The 16694-nt window shown below is 42.8% G+C and overlaps 1 protein-coding gene across 4 annotated transcripts in view; it reads left to right on the plus strand.

The window, feature by feature from the left end:
- The first annotated feature begins 2438 nt into the window (after positions 1–2438).
- The window catches only part of LOC124622438 (zinc transporter ZIP1-like), a 38163-nt gene continuing 23907 nt past the window's right edge, over positions 2439–16694 (plus strand). For 2 of the 4 annotated variants that reach the window (XM_047148135.1, XM_047148136.1), the window contains exon 1: positions 2439–2641. The gene's annotated coding sequence lies outside the window, so the exon portion shown is untranslated. Of the gene's footprint in view, positions 2642–15784; positions 15956–16694 lie in introns of those variants that run through there. The other 2 variants (XM_047148134.1, XM_047148133.1) reach the window with 2 other exon arrangements.

The following is a 16694-nucleotide window of genomic DNA, read 5'->3' on the forward strand; positions in this document are numbered from 1 at the left end:
TGGCGAAGAGTTCTCGAGCTTCCAGCCGGGTGGCGACGTCTTCAAACTGCGACGTTTCGACGAGTGACATACTCATCATCTTCGCCAGAAGATGATGAGTATGTCACTCGTCGAAACGTCGCAGTTTGAAGACGTCGCCACCCGGCTGGAAGCCCGAGAACTCTTCGCCACGAGTATAAAGAAGCTTCCGAATTTCGTCGTTTTCTATCAATGACCGACGTTTCCTCTACTAAATAATGCATGTAAAGAGAAAAAGAAGGAACAAAACAAAAAATAAAATAAGAATAGCTGTAGCTTGATTACGAGGGCAGTAGTTTTGTCACTTTACGTTTACCACACCTCGCAGATTAGATTAGATTAGTTTTTCGTTCCATAGATCAGTGCTGAGGAGATCCTCGTGGATGTGGAACATGTCTTTTTTTAGCTGAAATAACAATACTAATAGTATGAGTATATACAATACATCATTTGTTTCTATTAAAAAATTCGTCAAAGGAGTAGAAGGAGTTGGCCACTAGTAAGTCTTTCAGGCTCATTTTAAACTGATCTTTATTTGTAATTAATTTTGTGTGTTTGCTGGCAAATTATTGAAGACGAGTGTTCCTGAGTAGTGGACTCCTCTTTGAACTAAAGTAAGTGCTTTTAAATCCTTGTGCAGATCATTTTTGTTCCTGGTATTGTATGTATGAACTGAGTTGTTTGTTGGAAAAAGAGATTATTTAGGACAAATTTCATTAAGGAGTAAATATACTGAGAGGCAGTAGTTAGTATACCCAGCTCTTTCAAGAGGTTTCTACAGGACGTCCGTGAATTTACTCCACAAATAATAAGTATTACACGCATTTGGACTCTGAAAACTTTTGTTTGACTTTAAGAGTTACCCCAAAATATTATACCACATGACATTATGGAATGAAAGTAGGCAAAGTATGCAAGCTTTTTCATTTTTATATCGCCTATGTCTGCTAACACTCGAATTGCAAATACAGACTTGTTAAGGCATTTCTGCAGTTCTGTGGTGTGCTCCTCCCAACTGAATTTATTATCAAGTTGATATCCCAGAAATTTAAGACTGTCAACCTCTTCTATCTGCTCTTCTTCATACTTTATGCATATGCTGGGTGGAAACCTCTTACAGGTTCTGAATTGCATATAGTGAGTCTTTTCGAAGTTTAATGTCAGTGAGTTGGCTTTAAACCATTTATTAATATCCATGAAAATATCATTAGCAGATCTTTCTACAGCTACACTCGACATACTACTTATTGCAATACTGTTTCATCAGCAAACGAAACGAACTCTGCTTCTGGCAGTGTAACTGATGAGAGATCATTAATGTACACAAGAAAAAGCCATGGCTCTTAGATGGATCCTTGTGTGGCACCACAAGTAATTTCTTCCCATTCTGATGATGACTGATGACTTAATTCACTAGTCCCTTGCACTGACACTCTTTGTTTCCTGTTAGTGAGATATGGCTTGAGCCATTTTGCAGCACTGCCCGTGACACCATAGAATTCTAATTTATTTTAAAGGATGTTGTGGTTCACACAATCAAATGCCTTTGACAAATCACAGAAAATACTTGCTGCTTGTAATCTGTTGTTTAATGAATTAAGTACATTTTCACTGTAGGTGTAAATAGCCCTCTCGATATCAGAACCCTTCAAAAATCCAAACTGTGTTCTTGATAATATGTTATTTGTGGTCAGATGGTTGAGAAGCTGCCTGCACATTACTTTTTCTAAAATTTTTGAGAATGCTGGCAAAAGTGGAAGACATTTACGAAGGGTGTTCGAAATTTGCATCGTTGTGCAGCAATGTGTGTCTGCCTCCTACCGGCGACTGTAGAATCGACAAGTCCAACCGCTGCACGTGCGGCGATTCACTTTTGGGGTATTTCCCGACATTTTCGGCCCCATGTGTCATATCACGCCACTTGTAACAGCGTCTACGTCGCTTCGGCTGTTTTTAAAACGTTAATAATAATCATCACCTTGTATATTCTACGCAATGTTTTGTAAAGTCTCTTACTGAGGAACTTTTCGTGGAATATCTCAACACACATTTCAAACGGCACACAAAGCACCGTCTGACACACGTAAAATGGCTTGCGCAATACCTGTTTAAATGTGGAAGTGCATAGAGTAGGAAGAGGGTGACAAGACTGGTGCACTAGTACCCTCCACCTTACAACGCACGGAGGCTTTGCGGAGTACAGATGCAGTAGGAAGACTGGAAAGAGGTAGGCGAGGGCACGTGTGATGAGATGGGAACTGTTTTATGTAACAATGTGACCCAGGCTGCTCAGACTTGCAAACAAAAAGGGCGATTATACTGCAACTGCTGGCTGATACTGTTTACATAAGCAGGGGACCAGCATCCGGCCAACACGACGACTAAGAGATGAGACAGAAGTTTTGGCGCGTGTGCAGACGCTGATGTGTAGTCAGTAGCTGAGGCGGTTTCGTCCACAGCACCGGACGGTTGTATGCTTCGGGCGGAGAAGCGGCAGTCATTCCAGCAGCCACACCTGGCGCACTTTTCGTCATCTTGCACGGAAGATTGCACTTTGATGGATACCTAAGGTGGCCACACCAAGCGTGTCTTTAGGGGTTCAACCGCCAACCGTTGTTCTCCGGTAAGTAGTAAAAGGCGCTTTTAAGTAAAATCCGGTCCACACTAGATCAATAATATAGTAGAGTGAGCTAATAAGCGTGCAACGACAACATTTTTAGGCGAGTGGTTCAGTGAAATCTACATCATCCTCCGCAAGCCACCTAATGGTGTGTGGCGGAGGGTACTTTTGTACCACTAACTGAACGCTCGTGAATCGCGCGTGGGAAGAATGTTTGTCAATAAGTCTCCGTAATGGCTCTAATTTCTCGAATTTTCTCGTCGTGATGATTACGCGAGACGTATGTGGGGGGAGTAAAATGTTGTCCGACTCTTCCCGGGAATTGCTCTCTCGAAATTTCAATAGTGAAACTCTCCGAGACGGACAACGCCTCTCTTGTAACGTCTGCCAGTGGAGTTTGTTGACTATCTCCGTAACGCTCTCACGCCGGCTCAACGATCCCGTGACGAAACGCGTCGCTCTTCGTTGGATCTCTCTCTCTCTCTCTCTCTCTCTCTCTCTCTCTCTCTCTCTCTCTCTCTCTCCCCTATCAATCATACCCGGGAGGGATCCCAAACAGATGATCAGTACTCAAGAATAGGCCGAATAAGCACCTGATAAGCCACTACCTTCGTGGATGAGTTGCGTTTCCTGAAGATTCTTCCTATGACTGAGTCTGGCATCTGCTTTTCCCGCAATTTGTTTTATGTGGTCATTCCAATTCAGTCGCTCTGCATGGTTACTCTTAATATTTTACGGTATATACTGTTTCCAACGGATAGTCATCAACGTGTAACTGTACATTAGTGAATTTCTTTTCTTATGTACGAGCAATATGTTACATTTACTTACGTTCAGAGTCAACTGCGAGACCCTGCACCATTCATCACTTCTCTGGAGGTCATTCTGCAAATCTTTAATATCTTCTGGCGTTGCTGCTTTGTTATAGACGACCGTATCATCTGCGAACGACCTTAAAGAGCATCCGACGCTTTCTACTTGACCATTTACATATACTGCAAACAGTAATGGTCCTATCACACTCCCGTGGAGCCTGTCGATTTTGTTCCGTTAAGAGCGACATGTTGAGTTCTGTTGGCAAGAAAGTCTTGAATCCAGTCGCAAATCTCTTCCTGTGCTCGATAAGCTCTTATTTTTTCATTAAACGGCAGTGCGGAAAGGTGTCAAATGTTTTCCAGAAATCAATGAATACAGCATCAACCTGAGCGCCTTTGGGCCGGTCTAACTCACTTATCATTGGACAGAAGTGACTAGGAAGAAGGATATTTAATGTAACTATCAAAATAACACTGTTTCTGAGTCTTATTAGTTGCTGTGATCTTCACTCAGAGATATGTTTTGAGGCAGGTCTCGGCAGTAGTCGACCCCGCACAAGCTTATCTCTGAACAACTGTTCAGCCATGTTAAGTTCCTTACTGTACTCAAGCCTTTGTCTCCCTCTACACTTTTTATTCCCCAGACTTACTTCCATTACCAACTTCACAGCTTATGTAAGTCTTAGGATATGTCCTATCAACTAATCCATTCTTTCCCGATGTAATCTTCGGCATTCTCCTGTAGCACCATAGTTCAAATGCTTCTACTGCATTCGTGTCTGAACTGCTTATCGTACACGTTACACTTCCGTACAGACTAAAACCCATACAGATACACTGGCAGGAAAGAATCTCAACACCAAGAAGTAGTTGTGCGACATAAAATAAAGTTGGTAGGCGTGTTTCTACATCTGAAAGATGTACTCTACTGGCCATTAAATTGCTACACCACGAAGATGACGTCCTACAGACGCGAAATTTAACCGACAGGAAGAAGATGCAGTGATATGCAAATGTTTAGCTTTTCAGAGCATTCACATAAGCTTGGCGCCGGTAGCAACACCTACAACGTCCTGACATGAGGAAAGTTTCCAAACGATTTCTCACACACCAACAGCAGTTGACCGGCGTTGCCTGGTGAAACGTTGTTGTGATGCCTCGTGTAAGGAGGAGAAATGCGTACCACCACGTTTCCGACTTTGATAAAGTTCGGATTGTAGCCTATCGCGATTGCGGTTTATCGTATCGCGACATTGCTGCTCGCGTTGGTCGAGATCCAATGACTGTTTACAGAATATGAAATCGGTGGGTTCAGGAGGGTAATACGGAACGCCGAGCTGGATCCCAACGGCCTAGAATCACTATCAGTCGAGATGACAGGCATCTTATCCGCATGGCTGTAACGGATCGTGCAGCCACGTCTCAATCCTTGAGTCAACAGATGGGGGCGTCTGCAAGACAACAACCATCTGCACGAACAGTTCGACGACGTTTGCAGCAGCATGGACTATCAGCTCTGAGACCATGGCTGCGGTTACCCTTGTCGCTTCATCATAGACAGGAGCGCCTGCGTTGGTGTACTCAACGACGAAACTTGGTGCACGAATGGCAAAACGTCATTTTTTCGGATGAATCTAGGTTCTGTTTACGGCATCATTATGGTCGCATCCGTGTTTGGCGACATCGCGGTGAACGAACATTGGAAGCGTGTAATCGTCATTGCCATACTGGCGTATCACCCGGCGTGATGGTATGGGGTGCCATTGGTTACACGTCTCGGTCACCTCTTGTTCGCAATGAGGGCACTTTGAACAGTGGACGTTACATTTCAGATGTGTTACGACCCGTGGTTCTACCCTTCATTCGATCCCTGCGAAACCCTACATTTCAGCAGGATAATGCACGACCGTATGTTGCAGGTCCTGTACGGGCCTTTCTGGATACAGAAAATGTTCGACTGCTGTCCTGGCCAGCAACTGGCTCGTCACAATATGCCAGTCACTACTCTGTGGTATCGTGTTGAAGCTGCGTGGGCAGCTGTACCTGTATACGCCGTCCAAGTTCTGTTTGACTCAATGCCCAGGCGTATCAAGGCAGTTATTACGGCCACGGGTGGTTGTTCTGGGTACTGATTTCTCAGGATCTATGCACTCAAATTGCGTGGAAATGTAAACACATGTCAGTTCTAGTATAATATATTTGTCCAATGAATACCCTTTTACCATCTGCACTTCTTGGTGTAGCAATTTCAATGGCCAGCACTGTATATTCAAATTACAATCCAGTCGCATAAGAGTCGCGTTAGCAGCGCCACTACGGCGATGCAAATCAGGTTTGCTTTTAAAAACACGCTGTAACGTCGTAAGCGTTCGTTACCTTTGAGATTGGGCGTGATGAGACGATTTTAGTCAAGAATGCCTCTAACGCGACGAAGACGCCATTGTCAATACCTCACTGAGTTTGAACGTGAGCGCGTAATAGGGTTACGAGAAGCTGGATCTTGCTTCTACGGTACTGCAGAAAGATTTGGCAGGAATGTAGCAACTGTACAGGACTGCTGGCAGCAGTGGTCACGAGAATGTACAGTCGCAAAAAGATCATGCTCCAGACGGCCACGTGGCACTGTCGAGAGGGAAGACCGTCGTGTTCAGCGTGTGGCTCTGGTCCATTATACTGCATCTACAGCAAAAATTTGAGGAGCAGTTGGCACCACAGTGACAAAGAACTGTTACAAATCGGTAGCTTCAAGAACAGTTCCGAGCTAAACGCCTTGTGGCTTGCACTCCACTGACCCTAATCCACTGCCATGGGCGACTTCAGCGGTGTCAAACGGGACCACGCTGGAGAGCACGGTGGAGGTCTGTTGAGGTGTCTGGAGAAAGCTGGTTCTGCCTCGGTGCTTGTGATGGTCTTATGTTGGTTAGAAGGAACCCAGTTGAAGGCCTGGAACTATCGTCTGTGTGCCACACGCACTGGGCCTACACCTGGAGTTATGGTTTGAGGTGCGATTTTCAATGACAGCAGGAGCACTCTCGTGGTTCTCCTACGCACCATGTCTGCAAATTCGACATGTACTGCCACTCATGAACAGCATTCCAACGGGCGTTTTTCTACAGGATAACGCTCGCCCCCATACCGCTGTTGTAACCCAGCAGGCTCTACAGAGTGTCGACATGTTGCCTTGGCCTGCTCGATCGCCAGATCTGTCTCCAATTGTTGATGACGGTGGTAATGATTGCTGTTTGTGGAGCGCTCAACAATGTGGTTATCAGTGCCCTTACAAATCCCCAAACTTGTTCACTGTCCAGTCTCGCCCTTTTCCCGAATGATGATGAAATGGCGAGGACAACAACCAGTCCCCAGGTGGAGAATACATCCGGCACCTACACAACACAATGCATGCACCTTTGCTACATGTACATCTACATTTATACTCCGCAAGTCACCCAACGGTGTGTGGCGGAGGGCACTTTACGTGCCACTGTCATTACCTCCCTTTGCTGTTCCAGTCGCGTATGGTTCGCGGGGAGAACGACTGCCGGAAAGCCACCGTCCGCGCTCGAATCTCTCTAATTTTACATTCGTGATCTTCTCGGGAGGTATAAGTACGGGGAAGCAATATATTCGACACCACATCCAGAAACGCACCCTCTCGAAACCTGGACAGTAAGCTACACCGCGATGCAGAACGCCTCTCTTGCAGAGTCTGCCACTTGAGATTGCTAAACATCTCCGTAACGCTATCACGCTTATCAAATAACCCTGTGACGAAACGCGCCGCTCTTCTTTGGATCTTGTCTATCTCCTCTGTCAACCCGATCTGGTACAGATCCCACATTGATGAGCAATACTCAAGGACAGGTCGAACGAGTGTTCTGTAAGCCACCTCCTTTGTTGATGGACTACATTTTCTAAGGACACTCCCAATGACTCTCAACCTGGCACCCGCCTTACCAACAATTAATTTTATATGATCATTCCACTTCAAATCGTTCCGTACGCATACTCCCAGATATTTTACAGAAGTAACTTCTACCAGTGTTTGTTCCGCTATCATATAATCATACAATAAAGGATCCTTCTTCATATGTATTCGCAATACATTACATTTGTCTATGTTAAGGGTCAGTTGCCACTCCCTGCACCAAGAGCCTATCCGCTGCAGATCTTCCTGCATTTCGCTGCAATTTTCTAATGTTGCAGCTTCTCTGTACACTACAGCATCTTCCGCGAAAAGCCGCATGGAACTTCTGACACTATCTACGAGGTCGTTTAGATATATTGTGAAAAGCAATGGTCCCATAACACTCCCCTGCGGCACGCCCTTTCAACATTCTGGCGGCTACACCGGTTATTAATGTACCAGAATCTCACATTTGTCGTGGCTTATCTCGCACTTACATAAACCCTTGATCTTGCAATATTAATCAGTTAAATATGTTACTGAGACAAACGTATTCCCGAAATATCATTACTCTACATTATTTTTGGTGTCGCGATTTTTTTCCGTCAGTGTATTTTCGGTAGACTGCCTAACACAAATTTAAACTCGACGTTAGTAAATTTCCCATTTTCAGCTATGCTTTTCCGGCCGCTGGCAGTTTGCATTTTATATAGTCTCTACTAGGGCCATCATCAGTTATTTTGGTGTCCGAGTAGCTGAACTATTACTTTTAGTGCCTTATTTCATAAACCAGTGCCCTCAGGATCATCATATTTCATTCGACTACATTCAGTTATCCTGAATCTTTTGAGGACATTGTTCTATCCGTCCAAGTGCTTTACTGTCTGACAGAATTGCTATGTCAGTGGCAAACCTAGATGTTTTTATTTCTTCTCCTTTAATACTGATTGCTTTTCAAAAATGTTCTTTGGCTTCCTTCACTGCTCGTTCACTGTGTACTTTTAATAACATCGGTGATAGGGTTGCACCCTATCTCACTCCCTTCTCAACTGCTGCTGCAACTCTATTCTTGTGACTGCCGTCTGGTTTCGGTACAAGCCGTAGGTAACTTTCCGCTCCCCGAATTTTACCCCTAGCACATTCAGAATTTTGAAGGCTGTATTCAACATTGTCAAAAGATTTCTCTAGATGTGCAAATGCTATAAGCGTAGGTTTGCCTTTAAGCTGTCTTGTGAATAAGCCACTAGCGTCACGCGTTATCCTATGTTTCTTCGGAAACCAAACTGATCTTCCTCGGCCTCGGCTGCTACTACTTTTGCATTCTTCTATAAAAAAATGCGTGTGAGTATTTTGTAACCATGACATATTAAAATGATAATTCGGTAATTTCCAGATCTGCCAGCACCTACCTCCTATGGTGTCTGTTCTTTCGGACATGTCCGAAAGAACAGACACCATATCCATGTAAGTATACTTTTGTTGCTGTTCTCTTGGAATTAAAAAAACTGGCTAGTAAACAGAAGAGCCCAGGTTTGAAACCCATTCCAGCAAAAATTTTAACTCAACGCTGTTGATTCCGCACCAAGTCCCGATTCAGCTGACATCAATTAGTTCCTTCCCTTTCCTTTTTCTCCCCCATTCACCTTCAGTTTAAGTAACATGTATCACAGCTGCGGATTCCGCATGGCGTCTGTTCTTTTGGACATATACGGAAGAACAGACAACAAGTACAGTTCGCCCTGTTCGTTCATGACATCCAGACCGCCGTAAATAAAGACGCTCAGGCTGATGCTGTAGTCCTTAACTTCCGCAAGCCATCTTCGCGAAGCCATTCAGAACAGTTTCACACTGCCGTTTCATGAATGAAAAATATTCTTACCGAGTATTGAACCAGACTTTTGACAGGATACTGGACTTCTTCGCAGACAGAACTCAACATGGCGTTCTCAACAGATCAAATTCGACAAATGTAGTAGTAATTTCAGGAGTTCCCAAGGTAATGTTAGGGCGCCCTTACTGCTTACGACATTTATTAGTGATCTAGTAGATAGCGTTGGAGACTCCTGGAGGCTATTTGCAGACGTTGCTGTTGCCTGCAGGAAGGCTCCAACGCCGGAAGAATGTGGCAAAATGCAGGGAGAGCTGCAGAGGATCAGCGGCTGGTGCAGGGAATGGCAGTCGACCCTGAATGTAAATAAATGTTACGTGTTGCGGATTAATAGCCAAAGAGGTCGACTACTCAGATTACACTATTGGCGACAAATCCATGCAAAAACTAATTACCTGAGAATACATTGGAGTAACCATGCGTAAGTACATTAACTGGAATGACCCCATTTAGTGGGAGAATCTTAGAGATTTTATTCATTCACGAAAGAAGTGACCTGCAAAACACCGATTTTGATTACTGAAAAGTTTCCGATCTCAACATTTATCAACGAAAGTTTGGGAATTTGCGCATGCCTAATAAGGCACACACCAAAATTTCAGCAGCTTTTGACACCCAGTTGTTTGACAATAGTTTTAACGAGACGATACACGTGTTTTCTGATAATGGACAAAATCGAGGATAGAGCTGTCCTTAGATTTTTGTTTTTGAAAGGCAATATTCCTGCGCAAATGAAATATACCCGGTGATCAAAAAGTCAGTATAAATTTGAAAACTGAATAAATCACGGAATAATATAGATAGAGAGGTACAAATTGACACACATGCTTGGAATGACGTGGGGTTTTATTAGAACCAAAAAAATACAAAAGTTCAAAAAATGTCCGACAGATGGCGCTTCATCTGATCAGAATAGCAATAATTAGCATAACGAAGTAAGACAAAGCGAGGATGATGATCTTTACAGGAAATGCTCAATATGTCCACCATCATTCCTCAACAATAGCTGTAGTCGAGGAATAATGTGCACAGCACTGTAAAGCATGTCCGGAGTTATGGTGAGGCATTGGCGTCGGATTTTGCCTTTCAGCATCCCTAGAGATGTCGGTCGATCACGATACACCTGCGACTTCAGGTAACTCCAAAGCCAATAATCGCACGGACCGAGGTCTGGGGAACTGGGAGGCCAAGCATGACGAAAGTGGCGGCTGAGCACACGATCATCACCAAACGACGCGTGCAAGAGATCTTTCACAAGTCTTTTTTTGTTCTAATAAAACCCCATGTCATTCAAAGGATGTGTGTCAATTTTTACCTCTCTCTCTACATTATTCCGTGGTTTATTAAGTTTTCAAATTTATACTGACTTTTTGATCACCCGGTACATTGAGCGCTGTTAACAGTGACTGCACCAGCATTAACCACCGTGACATTTTGGTCAGTTGAGTTTAAATGTGCCCTACCAGTATGGGTCACGAACGTTTGGGACGGCCAAAAATTGCAATCCCTGACGAATATATTGCTCGAGTTCACCAAATGTTGCTAGAAAAGCGTATTAAGTTGAGAGGTAGCAGGAGCTATGAAATTGTCTAGAGAACGTGTTTGTCACATATTGATCCAAAATTTGGGAATGAGAAAGCTGACCGCGCGCTGGGTACCACGATTGTTCACTCCGTGCCGTCTCACATCTCGGCTGGTGCCATGGCGAAAACCCACGAATTGCGGTTCCAACTGCTAGGTCACCCTCCTTACTCACCAGATCTAGCCCCAAGCGATCTTTTTGTTCCCCCGGCTAAATGTTTGTCGAATCAAAAGGTCGTCACATTTTATAAATGTTATGCAGAGAAAGACACTATATTTGGATGGGTTAAAGAGATTGGAGCATGGCGGGGAAAAGTGTATAGACTTGCAAGGAGATTATATTGAAGAAAATAAACTGGAAGAAAAACGCCATTTCTTTGTTCCGTTGGAAACTCTTCAGACTGCCCTCGTAAGTAAGATTAGCAGAAGAGGTACAGAAGACTCAGCAAAGAGCGGTACGTTTCGCACGATCGCTGTGCCGGGCGAAAGAAGTACCGCTATGACCAACACACCACAGTGGTAGACACTACAAGAGAGGCGTTTTGCATCGCGGAAAAGTTTACTGATGAAATTTCGAGAGCGTACATTCCAAGACGATTCGAGTAACGTCCTCCCACACGCGGCGGGTCAATTAAAGCGTGCGATTCCAACTCTCGGCTTTGAGCCACGACGTCATTTGTGGCGTCATGAGTTTACGATACTAAGGATGTAAGCGGCATGTTATTAAATGTCATCTGTGGCTGCCTTTATTAATTGTAAACCAAGCCGTTTATTCCGAGGGTGCGATTTGGCAGGAGCGAAAAAACTAACATTTATGAGCTTCTTTCTCACAAACATATAGCCCTTTTTCGAATGTGGCTGCGGGTGGTCCCGGCGGAGGTTCGACTCCTCCATCGGGCATGAGTGTGTGTGTTTGTCCTTAGGATAATTTAGGGTAAGTAGTGTGTAAGCTGATGACCTTAGCAGTTAAGTCCCGTAAGGTTTCACACACATTTGAACATATTTTTTCGAATGTGGCACGATTTCTTCTAGGATTTACTGATGAAATTTCGAGAGCGTACATTCCAAGACGATTCGAGTAACATGTCCTCCCACACGCGGCGGGGTATCTTTTTGGTATCTCTGTCTATTTTAACTAATCAGCTCAATTGCCGATCCCACATTTCTTTTTTCCTTTATTTTTAACTAACTTGTTCCTGTCTGTTGAGTTTCCTGTATTTTATCATTGCTGTGATTCTGACGTTCTTACCGTAAATGTTAATTTCTCCCCAGCCGTAATTCCATTTTCCCCGAGGTTGTTCCGTTAGCCTATACATTTACTAAGAATTTAATTTCCGCGATTCTAGAGTTCGTCATTACATTACAGCAACATGTAAATGTTTACCAGTTGCATCTCTGCGTCAGGGAGCCAAAGCTGACAGGTAGAACCAAACGCTGTAATTTACCCCATACGTCCCGCGGAAGGATCACAACGAGAAAACTTGAGAAAATATTTGTTAAATAGCTTTACCGACAGTCATTCATTACACGTGCCATTCGTGAGGAGTAGGAAAGTAATGGAATACATTATGGTACCAGTAGTAGCCTTCACCACACACCTTCATAGAGTATTGATGTAGATGGAGACTAACCCAGATTTCCTGATTTTCGCGAGCTGCCGCATTCGCCATTAGGGTACTCGATTACGCCTCGAGACAGAACTAATTCTCATAGGTTTGGTGTTGCTACCTATTACTTCTCAATATCACAACCACTGGTTCCCACAAGCGCTGTGTGGGGCAGAAACACCTCTGGGATAGGTAGCTGGTGGATGGTAACGGCTGATCCTTTCACACAGGGTGCATGTGAATTCAATCAAATTGACTGACATGAAATGAACAGCTCGGTGGGGATGAAATCAATGAACACGTAATGACATGAAATTAAATCAGCGAGATTGCCTTATACCAATAGGGAGAACCTCTCCCGTAGTACTCAAAAATAATGCGACGGAACATCAGTGATATATGAATTTACTTAATTACATTTGAGCCGAACGTGGACGTTTGTTCAGATAGCCTAGAAATTTAAAAAAACTGCTCGCACTCAGCAAGAAATCCGGTAGAGTCCTGGTATGGTATATCTTTTCATATAAGAACATTGCAGATTCAGCACTTCTGAACAGTTTTCGTTTTTATCATTTTATATCATGCCATATTCCCTGATTATAGCTCAACTGACTTTTTCATTTCAGTGCTACTCGAAAACGTCCTCTAAAGCAGTCCTTTGCAAAAAAAAAAAAAAAAATAAAATAAAAAAAAAATAAAAAAAAAAATAAAATAAGCTACCGTCATACTATACCGTACTGTGGAAATTGCCTACGAATGGAAGGGGTGGTAAATTTCAATTCTTATGAGCTTCCACATTCACACTGAACGGAAAGTTGACTCCTAAGGGCTGTGAAACCTTTCCAGCTCAATATGTTCATTCGTGGCGCATGTACTGTTTCTACTAGTAGAGTACATCTTCCAAGATCCTGATTTAGCCACTGGAAATATTCGAGATTGGTTTGATATGTAGAAATATGTGTAGATTAGCCCTATGCCAGATTATGTGCGCATTTCTTGCAACTTCAGTGTATCATTATGTTGGCGGCGAATTTCCAAGTCGCAGATTTATGCAATAAATATTTGTCGTTTTGCGTTACGGTCCCCATGCATTTTAGCTATCCGCCCGTTTTCTACAAATGAATCTTTCTGGTAGATAATGCAGAAAATTATAGTTAAGTTTTCCTCTAAATTTGTTGGCTACTGTCTCTTAACTAGATATGTTCCATGACCATCGCCGGTAGGTGCTATTGTGTCGAATTCTGCACATGATTTGAGAACAAGTATAATATTCACGTTACAGCTATGTCGAATGACACAGTACTAGAAAATTATAAAGTAATTGTTGTAGCGAATGAAACTGCAGTTCTTTCTAAAATGTTCGCAGATTCATTCGCGTTTTGCCAGTCAGCAATTTTGTGTCCTCGGTCTTCACATACCCCCTTACTGTTGAGTACACTTTCTCGTGCTATTTCTGAGCAGCAGCCACAAAAAGGATGAGGTCTATTACGAATCCTTTTGTAAAGACAGCCAATCTCCATTCCAGTTTCACCTGTTACTGACGTATCACGTAAGTATCCCTTTCCCATTCACAGTGAAAGTAACTAAATAAAAAATGAAAACAGTCAAACTGCGCAAAAACTCACAACAATAGCAGGTGAGTCACCGCAGTGATCAGGACTTTCAGCGCCCCCTTAATGGAGTCTGCACACCTCATCAAGACACCGGGCGCGGGTCATGAGGAGCGGGGTTCAAATCTTCGTTTGGCCAAGTTTTGCCATGCTTTCCCCAATAAATCTTTAACAACGTTTCTGCACCAAGACTGCCATCGATTTGCTCTCGTACACTCAGCCGTATGAGCTACGTCTTTATCACCCGTGACTGCGGCGGGTTAATCTTTGACAGTTATTCCGTCGTAATATCCATTATTTTGACGCCAAAACATTTCCCATTTTATGCTATATGATCAAGAAGCGCTCCTCTTTAGTCGTTCGCTTATATGTTAGGAGATCATTTTTCCTTTTTTATGCCAGCTATTGAGTTTTACGTCACAACATATTACTCGACCAATCACCTGAAAACATACATTATTCAAATATGAAACTAAAGGATTAGCACACAAATTCCCATTATTTTCCTCAAGATGTTCTCCATTCTTAGTAAATTTAGGCCTACATATTATGAACTTATTTTACGTTGAAGCCTGCTATTGTTGGAAATAAGTCTGCAAATACTACGCTAACATTAATACAAAATCTATTTATATGTTGTGCTGAACAAAACTTGCATTAGAGTAGCTCCACGTCTCCACGTTGCGCTTTTTGAAAACCATCTTCCTGCGTCATATTGGCACTAAATTTTATAGGTAATATGCAAGGTAATTTTGAATAACTCTTTATGCTACTTAAACATCGGTGCACGTAAATGCAGTACAAAATGGTTTTTCCATTTGCTACTAACACTGGTTTTAAATTTCATGTTCACGCTAGGGCATACAGTTGTCTTTACGTCGTAGATGCGCACGTTGTAAGTACCATGTCGTGTGTCTTTTTATACATGAAAAGTAGCTCTGAATGAAAATAAATCTCACCGGCGAGTTTTATTCACTAATCAAAAATGAGGCCGATGTATATTGCACTCCAGTGAACAATTTGCTGTTTTAAACAAGATCCTCACCTGTTTCTGTAGCGGCACAGCGTCCTCCAGTCGCTCGAATCTTTCGAACTTGAAGCTGTTGCTACGATACAGTTCATTTTCGTGTTTTTTCCCTCCACAGAAACGTCGTGTTATGGCCCTCGGTCGAAATTCCATCACATGAGAATCGAGATAATGAAAATTGAACATTCGGAGCCTTCGCGGCCTGCGCGCCGGCTCCTCTCCGGCCAGCTGATTTTGACAGTCACTGACAACCGGCCCGCACACGCTCTTAAAACTCAATAAATCACACCACTGGTGATCACCACTGCTTGTTGGACTTCTATCGGCGTCGTCCGCATTGCCACATCCTGCCTCTTCCGTTTCATCCGCCGACTGTTTATCTGTCTCAGCTGTCTTTCTGCCGCTCTGTAACCCCACTCTCTTCAACATTCTCTCCATCATGCTCCTGCCTTCCGATTTGACTAGAGCTACCTGTCGAGACAGCGCTAAACTAACATCTGCGTCACAGCCTTCGCGATTTGTTGCCCCTACACATGCTTGCACAGTGGATCAAATATATAAAACCACAGTACATTTTTCAAAAGTTAAAGATTTTGAAACGCTGTACTATGCGAATTAATGTCTGCATTCCTGTTTTGTAAAACATTCAGTCGAAATAACTTCATCATTAAGATTATCAAATCGAGGCTATTTTGGGTGACGTATAATCTTTGACCAATGTTGAAAAACAGTTCAGCGGTTTGTTGTCAATATTTGTGTCTGTGTACTGTATATGCTTAAAGTTTGATGACTATGAATCATTCGTGTAAAGTGAGATGTGGTAGTCTGATTTGTTTTCATCGCAGTAGCAGTCTCACGAAACGAATTAAACTGTCCATATGTGAGGTTCGTACAATACTTACAAGGGTATATATTTCACTAATCACCGCTGTTGCGAAGATGGTATAAGTAAAACAACAAGCTAAACAAAAATGTGTCCCAAAAATGGATTTTTATTTATGTGTGACTTGTATGCTGTCGTCTTTTCAATGTTTGATAATACACTGAGCGATAAAAATCCATATCAAACGGCCGTTATTACTCTTAAGCTACCAAGAGCGCACTATGAGATATGTAATCATTTTGTAAGTTTCCTGATTTCGCGCCAATCGGTTTTTCGCAGTGATTGTTTTGCCAACTGCCTTGTGTAAATGTTGCAGTTAAAGCGAGATACATCATACGCGAATATATGTCGTAGTGATATGATTTGAGTTAGAAGGTATATCATACAGTGAATATAAGATATAGAACACAACCACCATCTTTTTTTTTCATGTATTTGTTGTAGCCGTACATGTCTGGGACTAGTGAGCATAGGAATTTACGAATGTTGATAGAGGAAGTAACTTATGCCAAATATTCTAATGTGATCTCTTTGCACCGTAAATTTCCTTTTGCCACAGTGAGTTTCCCTAACACGTTTTCTCTTACTGCGCCTTTTTTCATCTACTGTTTCTGTCTGCATGTGCGTTTTGCAGAACATAGATTTACCTGTTTGCTGTTTACTTAATATTTGACTTGTTTCACAGTGACCCTAGACATAATGTTAAAGTAGTTTTGTACTTAAGATAATCACTTTGTATCG

The sequence above is a fragment of the Schistocerca americana genome, chromosome 7, assembly GCF_021461395.2.
Source record: "Schistocerca americana isolate TAMUIC-IGC-003095 chromosome 7, iqSchAmer2.1, whole genome shotgun sequence".
NCBI lineage: Eukaryota > Metazoa > Arthropoda > Insecta > Orthoptera > Acrididae > Schistocerca > Schistocerca americana.